Genomic DNA, 12,001 nt, shown 5'->3' with positions numbered 1-12,001 from the left:
GTAAAATATACATTTGAGCTAAACCCAATTATTGGTAGCTGTTTTATTACTGAAAAAGGTAGTTATATTATACTTACTGAAAAGTGGGAAACAAACTGAGCTATAAAAATATTTAAATGAGGTTCTCGCAATCCAGGTGATATCTTTGGCGATGCTTGGGGCGCCATACTTACTTACTTATACTTGATTTACCGTATATACTCGAGTATCCGAGGCCCCTAATTTTTCCACAAAAACTGGGAAATACTTACTATTGACTTGAGTATAGCCCTAGGGTGGGAAATGCGTTGCCAGTATATAGCTAGTAAGTCCCCTTCCCCACTCAGTATATGGCCACCCAGCCCCTGCCCTCAGTATATGGCCACCCAGCCCCTGCCCTCAGTATATGGCCACCCAGCCCCTGCCCTCAGTATATGGCCACCCAGCCCCTTTCAGTTTGCCAAATTCCTAAAAAAATAAAGTCAAAACTCACCTTTCCAGAGCCCCATGTAGGTCCCTTTGGTCCAGCAGCAGTACCAGTACAGCAGACCTGCCACTGGAAGAGAAGACCTGGTGAATTTTGACTTTATTTTTTTCTTGACTCCTGTATAAGTTGAGTTTTTGTTTCAGCACTTTTTTTTTGTGCAGGAAAACTCTACTTATACTCGAATATGTACTTTACATAATTTTGCACACCTCCCTCCCCTCTCCTCTGACCGCCTACCACTAATTGAGCTCGGCTCAAAAGTAGGTTTTACAGGTGGTGGATTTCCTTTAAACCACATTGAATTGCTCTCTATTTTATGTCCTATGCTGTCTTACAGTCTTGGTTTCTGGAATCCGCGCTGACCTCCTTTTCAGTGGTCATTTTCCCTTGTGGATAGGGGCAGACTAAAACTGGGGCCTGAATCCAACGAATATGGTAAAAGGAGCTATGACCAGTGACCTGTAAATAAATAATAATCTTTATTTATATAGCGCCATAAAGACATTGTACAGGTCATTCCCATGCAGCAGGTTAGGCCAGTTTTACTCTTAGTATAATATCCATTCATAGCCATCCAGCACTTACTATGTCAAACTTCCTTGTTGACTATCATTATATTCTAGCTTTTGGTCGGAGCAGTGATTGGCCCTGGGTAATGGTTCTTGGTATATAAGTTTGTCTTGTGAATGGCACGGTTGATTTGCCTGTCCTCACTGTCACTCCGGTTACATGTGCAGATAACACTGTCTAATATAGATGCGCTCCTTTCAGGACATTTCTTGTCCACATAACATTTTTCAGCTGTCGGCTGATCTAGGAGCACATTCTCATTTTTCCTCTTTATTAGTTGAACTCCCACAAGCAGGAGAGCAGAAACCCATCAGCAGACCCAAAGCATCACCCGCTTTTTCTGACAGGAAGATTGAATCTGATGTTTTAGCAATGAAATTATCTCAAGTTATGAGCCAGCACAAAGATGTTATGTTTGGCATAAGTGCTTGTGGTCAACCTCTGGTGACCCATCCCTCCCACTCGGTCAGGCTACATGTTAGTGGGGGAGGAGGGTACCAGGGAATTGGAAGATTTATAAATGTGCCGGCTGTGCTTTCTATGAGATCATCAAGTGTCGTAGATTTTGTTCCACCTTAAGCTTTGTATTTTTAAGGCATATAACTACACACAACCAAAAGTCTACACTTATTGGTTTAAATGGCAGTGGGATTTAACTCTCAATAGTTACGAGACTACCCAAAAAAAAAAAAAAAAAAAGGAAACCCGGTAATGGTTGTTACGGAAATTCTCTACTAGAAGACTCAATATTTCCAGCCTCTTTGTCAAGCTCCCCATAGACTTTACACTGAGGGAAAATCAATATTTAACTTGTATTTTCTGGTAACCAGGCGGGCGCAGAGCTGTAAGTGCCAGAAGTGATGCCGAGAAGAGCCGTGTCGGCTTGTCAGTGAATGAGTTAAGTTCCCTCTTAACTTTTTATGTCTACTTGGCATATAAATATTTTAATCAAAAATGAAATATTCATGATACTACTTGCCCTAAAAATGTTACTGAAGTCAGAAAGACAGGCAAATGAAGCATGACAGAGTTTTCAGCCTGCCTCATATGGATAGCCTGTGTGTATCCTGTTATTTGGAGAATGTGCTTATAGGGGGGGGGGGTCATCGTCATAGAACAACATATCTCTTTTACATAGACACATTATGCTAAGTGTTGTTAGTCCTCCACAGCACTAGCTGGCGCTGCTGGTGTTGAAAATGTTTCCTCTTTGTTATTCTGTTACTGCTTGGTGTGCAGGAATTTTTATTTATTTATTTTTTTAAATATATAACCAAATTACTGAAATTCCTAATGCAAAATTATTTATTATTTTAATAGATAAGCCCTACACATGACATTACAGCACACTATGTGGACAGGGTGGGCGCACCAAAGAAAACAGCAGTAGTATATTCCTGACAAGCTCCACACTGCTATCTAGTTATGTTTATGATTGTGAGACATGGTATGTGGCAGTCTCTTATATGGATAGGGTAATGTAGGCAGCCCTAGGGCGTGAGGCGGCCAACCCTAGGGCATGACAAAAAGTTACATAGGTGCCTAGTATAGTCTATTGGATTCCAGATTTTTAATCAATTTGTTGGTCATTCCTTGTAATCTTATTGATATTGTATTGCATGTTATGAATTTTGCTTTCTATGGGGATGCTTATTAGCATACGTTCCTTGCCAGTTTTTTTTTTTTATAATAATGGTCAGCACATCAGCATAATATCTTAGTCAAATAACGTTGAAAGGCAAAATATGCAAACCATTATCACGGATTGTATATGAATTCATCTAAGACACAATGGACTGGAGGTCTATTTCGGCATATCTTCATCACAAATGGAAACAGATGCATCCTCTTTGTGCACATGAAAGCCTCCCTATTGTTGAGGCCAGGTTATTGGTGTTCTGAGAAAAAAATAGGAATGGAATACCCTGGGAGAGGCCAAGATTTCATCCAACGTACTGAGATTTGGAAGAAGTATCTCAGTATTGTGGAGCAAGCTGAAGGTTGCTTTGCTTGCCAAGAGTAGAGCTGTCTCTGAAGAATCTGAAATCTTCTAAGTGTTTGATTTTACTTTATACTGGATTTACGAAGACTCTAATACTCTGTGCAGAGTAGGAGCAGACCGTTCTCTGAAGCATCACACAAAACCCTGTGTCTGATGCTGGACGGTTAGTCTGGTGCACTATAACAGAGGTCCCCAACCGCCGGTCCGCGGACCAGGACCGGGCCGTTGGAGTTAATCAGCCGGTCCGTGGCGCCGCTGACAGCTAGCTCTGCGGCCCTGCGCCTGGTCAGAGCTCGCTCTGTGTGGATTTATAATGTTTTCTGCCATAGCCGTGACAGCTTGCAGCTCCCGGCAGAGAACATTATGCAGGACTGGGTGGGGCGGGTGGGTGCAGGAAAACAAGCCCAGTGCTCCCACTCATTCTGAACCTATGGTAAGTTGAATCACATTCTCATTATAAATATCATAATTATATGATAAGTATGCACTAAGCTCCACCCCTCCATAACCCCACCCCATATGACCAAAGCCCCGCCCCCACCGGGCAATGGAAAACTGGTCTAGCTTAAAGCCGGTCCCTGGTGCAAAAAAGGTTGGGGACCTCTGCACTATAAGACTGGGGAGTTGTGCTTTGTACCTCCTTTTAGTTGGTCTAGTTTGCTGCCCCACAATATGGAATTTTCGGCCGCACAGGTTATTTTCTGGTGCGGCCATGCCCCCTTTTCCTGGGGTCGTAAAATGTCCAAAGGGTGGACTCACAAGTTGTGCCTGCACTGCATTGGCGTGTGTAAAGCTGCACGCTAAAAATGGTCATAAACTTTCAGTAAATGTGCTGCACAGCAAATTACTCCAGTTTTCTGGTGTAGTCAGATTGATACATCTCCCGCTACATAAACATTTCTTTTATGTTGATTCCAGAATGTACAGAATTAAAAGGAAAGTTGTAGCCCTCTGTTTAATTTGGTGAACATTTTTTGTGTGTTTTTTTACTGGGTCACAATTTCCTGGAAATCTACTGAAGGTCATTTTTAAGGTCTGCGTAGGTGGAAGCAGCTTTATGGTGGATAAGGCTTTGACGCTGGGGTAGGCTTTTGACTGACAGCGATAGACGTGTCTATGGCTTTATTTACTAAAAAGGTTATATCCCAAGTCTGAAAGTGGGTTAAATGAGCCTTACCCATCCCATGCCACTCCTGTACTGAAGCTGAGGTTTCTTTATAGGTCACTGTTCTTTTTGGCAGCAGTGATGAAGTCCAGACTGCTGCAATCTTTAGTCTTCATTTACACAACTGTATCTTTAGGCTCTGTGCTTTGGGTGACCTGGCCTGACTTCAGTCTTTTTTGCGGATCTGCAAAAACGAAAGACATAGGGGTGACACTTGTAGAAAAAGAAGACGTATGGGTGAAAATATTGAAGGCACACAGAGAATTAAAAAACTCAACAAGCAAAGGAAGAAACAAAGATTGAGTACGGCCTGATGCACATAACTACCGTATATACTAGAGTATAAGCCGACCCGAGTATAAGCCAAGGTACCTCGTTTTACTACCAAAAACTGGAAAAACCTATTGACTCGAGTATAAGCCGAGGGTGGGAAATGCATTGGTCACAGCCTCCCAGTATATAGCCTGCCAGCCCCTTTGTGTATACAGCCAGCCAGCCGGAATGGTGAGTTGTAAGTTTATTATTTTGTATACCCGAGTATAAGCCGAGTGTTGAATTTTTAGCACAAAAGTTGTGCTAAAAAACTTGGCTTATACTCGAGTATATACGGTATATATTTTGGCCATGACCTGGTTGCACAGATAGTCTCCGGCTTATGGCCCCTGTGGTTTCGGTACTTCACCATGATTGTGCCAAGGATTCATGCCACAAATTATAATACATGTCCTATTCTCTGATTTGGGGGGGGGGGGAGGGGTCACTAATTTCATGGCATGACATTGGCAGGAGTAGCTGATGTCTACCTGGCCACGATGGGCCACAAACATGACCTGTTTACGGCCCATCATGCATAGACGCTCATGTGCATGAGACCTAAATTGAAATGTGCTTTGTTGTGATTGCCTGAGGGTTTGTGACGTTTCATGCCATTGTGAAGACCGGAGCTTTGCTCAAAGTATATTATTATCAGAATATTTTCTGGGGTGCAGAACAATCAGACTGGTCTTGGCTCAGCGGGTCTCCTGATCAAAGAAAGTTTCCTAAACAAATTTCTCAATAGCCTGAGAAAAATGGCCTTGCTGTTTCTACAACTACAACGCCAGCATAAAATATACTGAAACTTGCTGGTTGGTGCCCTTTGTTCTCACATGATGTTCTCCACAAACTAGCTGTATCGAGTGCAAGTGCATATTTAGATTATGCTGATGTTTTGGGAAGCTGTTGTGTCTTTATTTCGATGTATTTTTCCATGTGTGTGTCATTTTTATAGTTTTTATTTTTTCTATTTAATTGACATCCACAAAGGTTATACAGGGTTTCCATGTGTTTGAAAGGGTATTAGAGTACATAGATAATGAAGAACTGTCCTCAGAACAGCTTATAGGTGGTGGTCTCATACCCAACGCCCCTCCGATCAGCTGTTTGGGGGGATTGCAGAATTTAGATGCTGTACATGGTATAACAACTGCATTCAGCTCAGTCAGATTCCGAATTGAATTTGCATAATCTGGAACCAGAATAAATAAACCACCACAGGGTTTCGGGAATCATCATTATATACATATTGGTATATATATTTATGACTATGATGGCAGATATATGGAAAGGATCAATCATAGAAGTGATCTGCCATGTGAATAGTGACTTCATCTTCATATTTCAGATGTACAGGCAGCTTGGCCTACGTTTGTATATAGACTTGCACACCTGATAGTTGCAGGGCTTAGGATTGGGAAGGGGGAGAGGATTTCCCCTGATGCGTATAGATTCCTATTGGCCGATATCCTGTGTGAGGTGCAGTGAATCATTGGCACTTAGGAGCGCTGTCATCAGACTGCTAGCGTTACCTTTCAGCTGTGGATGAGAACTGCTATCTTGTAATGAGGCCTGCACTATTGATCCGTGAGGCTTTGTCTGCTCTTAAGTTAAATTAACTGCAAATTTATCAGCAAGTTGCAGAGGCAGAAAGTAAAATTTCTCAAGCTCATCTTGGATAATTAAAGTGGATCTGCAGCCCCCCCCCCCCTTGTACAGGCAGCTCATTAGTCTCTCTACCTGGCAATTCCTAAATGATCATCTGTCGTGGTCTGCTTGTTTGTACGTTGATCTTTCTATTCTTGTAGTATCCATACTTACATTTGCCCAGAAGCTGTCTAGTGAATAAGCTGACCTGTAGTGTAAAGTATAGCGGAGAGTCCTTTTCTTTGTATCACATTCCTCTACTGGTTAAGTATTTATCTTCCTCTCTATTGTAACTAGTTTTTATCAACTTATTTACAAAGCTGAATAATTTTCCCTTCTGTTTTGTGCATATTGTTACTAATTTGTGGTTCTTTTAGATGCTTTCGGTGGCACCAGCCTGGCTCCACCATGGCTTTATAGTAACCACAAGTTTCTGTTGTGTCGCTGTGTCAGTATTTTGCTGGGCACCTTCTGATGTGATTGTATGGGAGACCTTTGAACTAGTGAGTCATGTGTTATTTTAGGTTGCTGTCCCATCGTATGTTGTAATGTCTGTTTCATTGCCCCTGGTTCTGTAAATAGTCGCAGACCACATCAGTCCTGCCTCAGTGAGATAACATTGGGGATTTCCTCCTCCAACCTGTCCTTACAATCTCCTGGATCTTTCTGCCCTCACCTCTGTGTAGAGCTGGATGACAAGTCTCCTGTTTGTCACCAACTCTATTTCTAATTGGAAGTGAGACCCGTTGTAACAAGATGTAGGTCCATTGCATGTTTGGTACATATCTGGGAATATGTATCCTCTGGGAAGCTGACAATTGTGAGTATATTCAGTAATAAGTATGATGCAATGATATATAAAATACTTACTACTTTTTTAAGCCATTTTTATTGTTCTGTCATTGTATTTACTGTACTATCTCTGCTGCTGTAAAGCTGTGAATTTCCCCACTGTGGGACTGATACAGGATTATTTTATCTTAACAATCCTCAGTAAGATTTTCCTTAATGGCAATTGAACTGTACATTGCCTCATTATGATTGACAAGTGTGACGTTGACTGAGAAAAAAATGGGAATCTCCCCTCTTTATTTATTTGTTGTTTACAAAATTGATGCTTAATTTCACACAGATGTCAGATTTTTGCTTCATCTCAGTGGATGGAAGCGCTCAGTTGTAACATTAAGAACGGCTCTCACCTTTTTATACCCAACTTAATTGAATTGTGGAAATACACTGCTGCTTTTCTTGCCATTGACTGCCATTGGCAGATGTCTGCCTCTAAAACCAGACCACCCAAGATGTAGTTGGGTCTCTATACACCTTCTTGGAGTAGGCTTGACCCTCCCCTTAAACATTATATATAATGAACAATTTCTATTCACTGATGGCAAATCTTGAAATGAGGACACTTGTTTCATGGTTTTAAAGAACAGAATGATCTTGTGTTTGGAGCTCTATTTAAAGAGTAACTGTAAAGCTTTTTTTCCCCCTAAAAATCAATACCTCTTGGAATGTAAAATATCTTTGCCTATTATCTTTGCTACCTATATGCAGCAGTTTCTTTGCTATCCACCTCAGATTACCTCAGTGCTGCAATAGCTGCTTCCTGTTCATGTGCTGGTAAGCCCCAGAGTCCATACTTTGCTTAAATTTTGGTTATTGGTTTCATGGGAGGGTTGGGGCTGCTGCTTCCAGCTCACAGAGGATGAGGTCATGTGACTATGTATATGTAGCAGTGCTGGATGTGTCCAATACAGTGAATACAGATGTTTCCTGCACAGAATAGTGAGGTACAAGCTCTCCCCATCTGTGATATGGCTTTACAGATTGCTAGGTTAGCCCCTAAGGCTCATTGGCATAATTTTCAAAGTTTATTTTAGAAGGTAGGAGATCATTATTAACAAATATAAGAAGATTACCACACTCGCAGTGCCTGCTTTTCTGAGATATTGTCCCTGGTTTATCATGCTTGATTTTAATGGTAGATTTCTATTTAAAAATTCAATGAAATTGGGTTAATGATCAAAGAAGGCATTGTAATATAGGCTGAAATCTGTAGTTACCGAGCACCTGCCAGGACACTTATGGCAGTGTATCTCTATTGGAGAGAAATAATGTGACTTTTATAAAAAGTTAAGAGCTGATTCCTCCCACCCGCAAACCCCCCCCCCCCCACTTGACTCTTTGTCCCTTAGCCCAGGTTAAAAAGGCACAATACTGTCGGCCTATATTAGTTCAGGAAAGGGCTAATGGATGAAATGCTGTGTAGTGTCACTGGATAGAGCTTTGATTCAGCTTTTTATATTCCAGCTCTTTACACTTGCAGGAGGTAATCTTTTTGTTAGCTTTATATGATCGCTGAAATCTGCTGGAGGAGATAAATGACCGCTCAGTGAATGGGGACTTATTAGACTAAAGGATGAATTTCCTGCTGCTGCTTTGGACAAGTGCTGGACATCGGTGGGGTATTGCTTGCTTGTGATCATTATCCACCTAAATAATGAGTCGGTAAAAAGTCTCAGGAAATGAAAAACCTGCTTCTTGTATAGCCTGTATGAAAATTCCCATAGAAATATCTATTTGTTCTATGTTTTATCCGTCGAATCCTGTGAACTCCAAAGTAAGACCTCGGCTAGTAACAAATTGTCAAAAATAGTGCTGTCACGTTGTTTGGATATCGTAAGATGCCTTTAAATCGTAGACATAAATTTTAAAGTGTTACTAAACTTTCAACAACATATTATAGATCAATAACACTTACGCTGGTGAAGGTGGTAAACTTTGCAATTTATGTTCTTAAAGACATATGCCCCTTTTCTTCTGCGTTTCCATTAGTATTAAAACAGTTTGTGTAAATAGTCCCAGTTTCTGATTGACAAGTCTCATTGCTACAGAACCCTTGGTATGTAGAAAATTGGGTTAGAGCTCTGTTACATCAATGGCCACTTTGTCATGTGACCAGGGTGACATCATCTGAGAAGGTCCTGATAGAAGACCACAGTGGCATGCTGTAATCATACCATCATATTGCCATGTGATCAGTTATATGCATGGTATGCAGTTTGCTAATGTTTGGAGGCTAAAAAACCTGAGATGTCCCCCTGGTCACATGACCTGCTTAAAAAAAAGCGTAGAACAAGGGGAGGTGTAGATGGGAGGGGCTATTCAAGCAGGCCATGCCCCGTTCTGATGCCGGGTAATATAGTATAGAGATATAGACTAATATAATATAGTATAGTATAACATAGAGATTAAGTTGATTTATGGCGATGAGAGAGAAACAATTTTTAGCTTAAAGAATCGTGTGAGTCCGTTAACGGGGCTTTATGGGAACCTGCCAACGGCTGAATTTGGGAAAATGTGGTCACAGGTTCCCCTTAACTCTTCACAGACCAGGAGAGTCTCAATAACTAGAGGATATGTCCCTTGATGGTTCAACTCTCTGGGAAGAAAGAACTAATTTTTTTGCTCCCTTATATGGTGTATGGACCACAGAAGGCTTTCAGATACATTGCTCACTAAAGGAGAAAGAAGCAGAAAAAAAGACTTAGAAATTTCTTTGCTATAAAGTATATTACAAAGTTTACTATTGTCACCAGTTCTATTTATTTCTGAAATAAAACCCAATTGCTTCAAATGTTTACTTTAATATTTAACTATGACATGTAGCAGTCTTTTTCACCCAAGATCCTTTTTCAGTAGCCCATTAATAGCTGCCTTGTGACTCACAATGTGAAGATGTAGAGGGGGTTTCAGGGACTTCTCTTTTCAGTCCACCGCTGTGATGACGTGCCAAACTTTAGTCACATGACTTTGGCAGCCAATCGCTTGTGTCAGAGGCCCCTGTGCATTACATAATGGCATCACTGCTGAGTGATTGGCTGCACTGGTCATGTGAGTGACATTGAAGGCCGAGTAGTAAGCACAAACCCGGGGGGTATGTGTTCTTGTGTTTCAAGTCATAGAAAACTTATATTTATATAAAAATACCCAAATTTGTATTTATTTCATTCATTGAAGCAGTTTTTTGAGTCACAGCCAGAAGTGGGTATAAAAGGAAGGTAAAGTCCAAAGGAAAACTTAAACTACTCCACATCATGTGGTGTCGCTTCACATAGTAGTAATATTTTTCTCATGGTTCCTTGAGATATAGGGTAAGTGGTTACCAGCACTTCTGGATTCCTGAATGACGAGTCTGCTTGGTTATACAGCTGTGGGATTAAGCAGGAATCTAGATGAGCCGGTGAACCCCTATAGGATAAATACCAGAAGCTGTGTTAGTTTTAGGGGTGGTTATGTAGTGCCATATCAGGTCATTGGTATAGAGCAGTGATGGCGAACCTTTGAGAGACAGAGTGCCCAATCTACAACCAAAACCTACTTTTATGTCTCAAAGTGCCAACATGACAATTTATGCAGTAACCTATTGATCCCAGCTGTATGAATCGTGATGGCGTCCTGAGGACACCAATACAATAGAAAGATGATGGAGACATTTGGATTATTGCTTCCTTCCAGGGTGCCCTGAAGAGGAAGAATCAGTGGACCTAGAGCAGGACAGCCAAGGAGGTGTTGCTTTAAAATAGCGCTGAGCATGGCATGTCTATGGCTGTCTTGAACCGCCGGAGGAAGCCTTGAGTCACATCTAGCAAATTCTGTGCTGGGGTGAAGGCCTGGGTGCCCACAGAAAGGGCTCTGAGTGCCACCTCTGGCACCCGTGCCATAGGTTCGCCACCACTGGTATAGAGTATTGGTATAGATTGTGCTCCATATGAGAGAACTGGATTCCGGAGCAGAGACTGTCCCACTGTTGGTAGAATATATTTGTAGTCGGCCATCTTTAATCCCTTAAGGCATGAGGACTCGGTTTCTCTCTCAAGCTGTTGCTGTTGAGCTTGAATGGCTGTGAATAATGCTTTTAAGTCAATAAAGCAATTAGACTGAACCGAGCACAAATGACGGCTAGAGGCGGCCTGAAGCCACGTGCCCACTGATCCGTATACATTTATGTAGTGTGCCAGGCTCAGCCATCCAGGTATATACCTGTTATGTAGTTTCCATCCAGACAGGTGGTCTATATTTGTAAAGTAACCAGTTATCCACTTCAATCACGTAGGTCTCTGTTCACAAAGCATAAAAAGTGACCGAAAAGGACTTTAATGTCAACATAGGCCAATCCTGTGACTGTAGATGGGTACTGCCCTGGGGAACAATCTTCTCAAAGACATATGTATAATTTTAGTTATTTACTTTATTTATGTAAAGTATTTGGCTTTACATATAGACATTAGTGTTTTTTACTAATTTTTTCAATAGCTCTGTTCTTCTAATCTACAGACTGTTACGTTGTAGGGCAAAGCTTTTAATGACCATTTCCTTCATCCTAATTACAGGCGGTCCCCTACTTAAGGACACCTGACTTACAGACAACCCATAGTTACATACAGACCCCTCTGATCTCTGGTGAAGCTCTCTGAATGCTTTACTATAGTCCTAGATTGCAATAATCAGCTGTAAGGTGTCTGTAATGAAGCTTTATTGATAATCTTTGGTCCCACTGCAGCAAATAATGTTTAAACTCCAATTGTCACTTGGGCCAAAATTTTTTTTGTCTGGATCTACAATTATAAAATATACAGTTTCGACTTGCATACAAATTCAACTTAAGAACAAACCTCCAGAACCTATCTTGTACGTAACCCGGGGACTGCCTGTATATTTGCCATATTTATTCTTGACTTCTTAATTTTAACATTTCATTCTCCAAGGTGTCTAAAAGTAGAGTTAAGTTATATAGTTTTATTACTGTAACTAATAATTTGTGGATCCTTTG

The 12,001-nt window shown here is 41.1% G+C and overlaps 1 protein-coding gene across 8 annotated transcripts in view; it reads left to right on the top strand.

The window, feature by feature from the left end:
* The window catches only part of RAPGEF2 (Rap guanine nucleotide exchange factor 2), a 144,721-nt gene that overhangs the window by 29,406 nt on the left and 103,314 nt on the right, over positions 1–12,001 (top strand). The window contains exon 1 of one of the 8 annotated variants that reach the window (XM_072120474.1): positions 6,907–6,985. The exons of the other annotated variants lie outside the window; for them this stretch is intronic. The gene's annotated coding sequence lies outside the window, so the exon portion shown is untranslated. Of the gene's footprint in view, positions 1–6,906; positions 6,986–12,001 lie in introns of those variants that run through there. 8 annotated transcript variants of the gene reach the window in all.

This window comes from Engystomops pustulosus, chromosome 1 (assembly GCF_040894005.1).
Source record: "Engystomops pustulosus chromosome 1, aEngPut4.maternal, whole genome shotgun sequence".
NCBI lineage: Eukaryota > Metazoa > Chordata > Amphibia > Anura > Leptodactylidae > Engystomops > Engystomops pustulosus.
The sequence above is the reverse complement of the archived record's forward strand: the minus strand, read 5'-3'. Positions and strand labels throughout refer to the sequence as shown.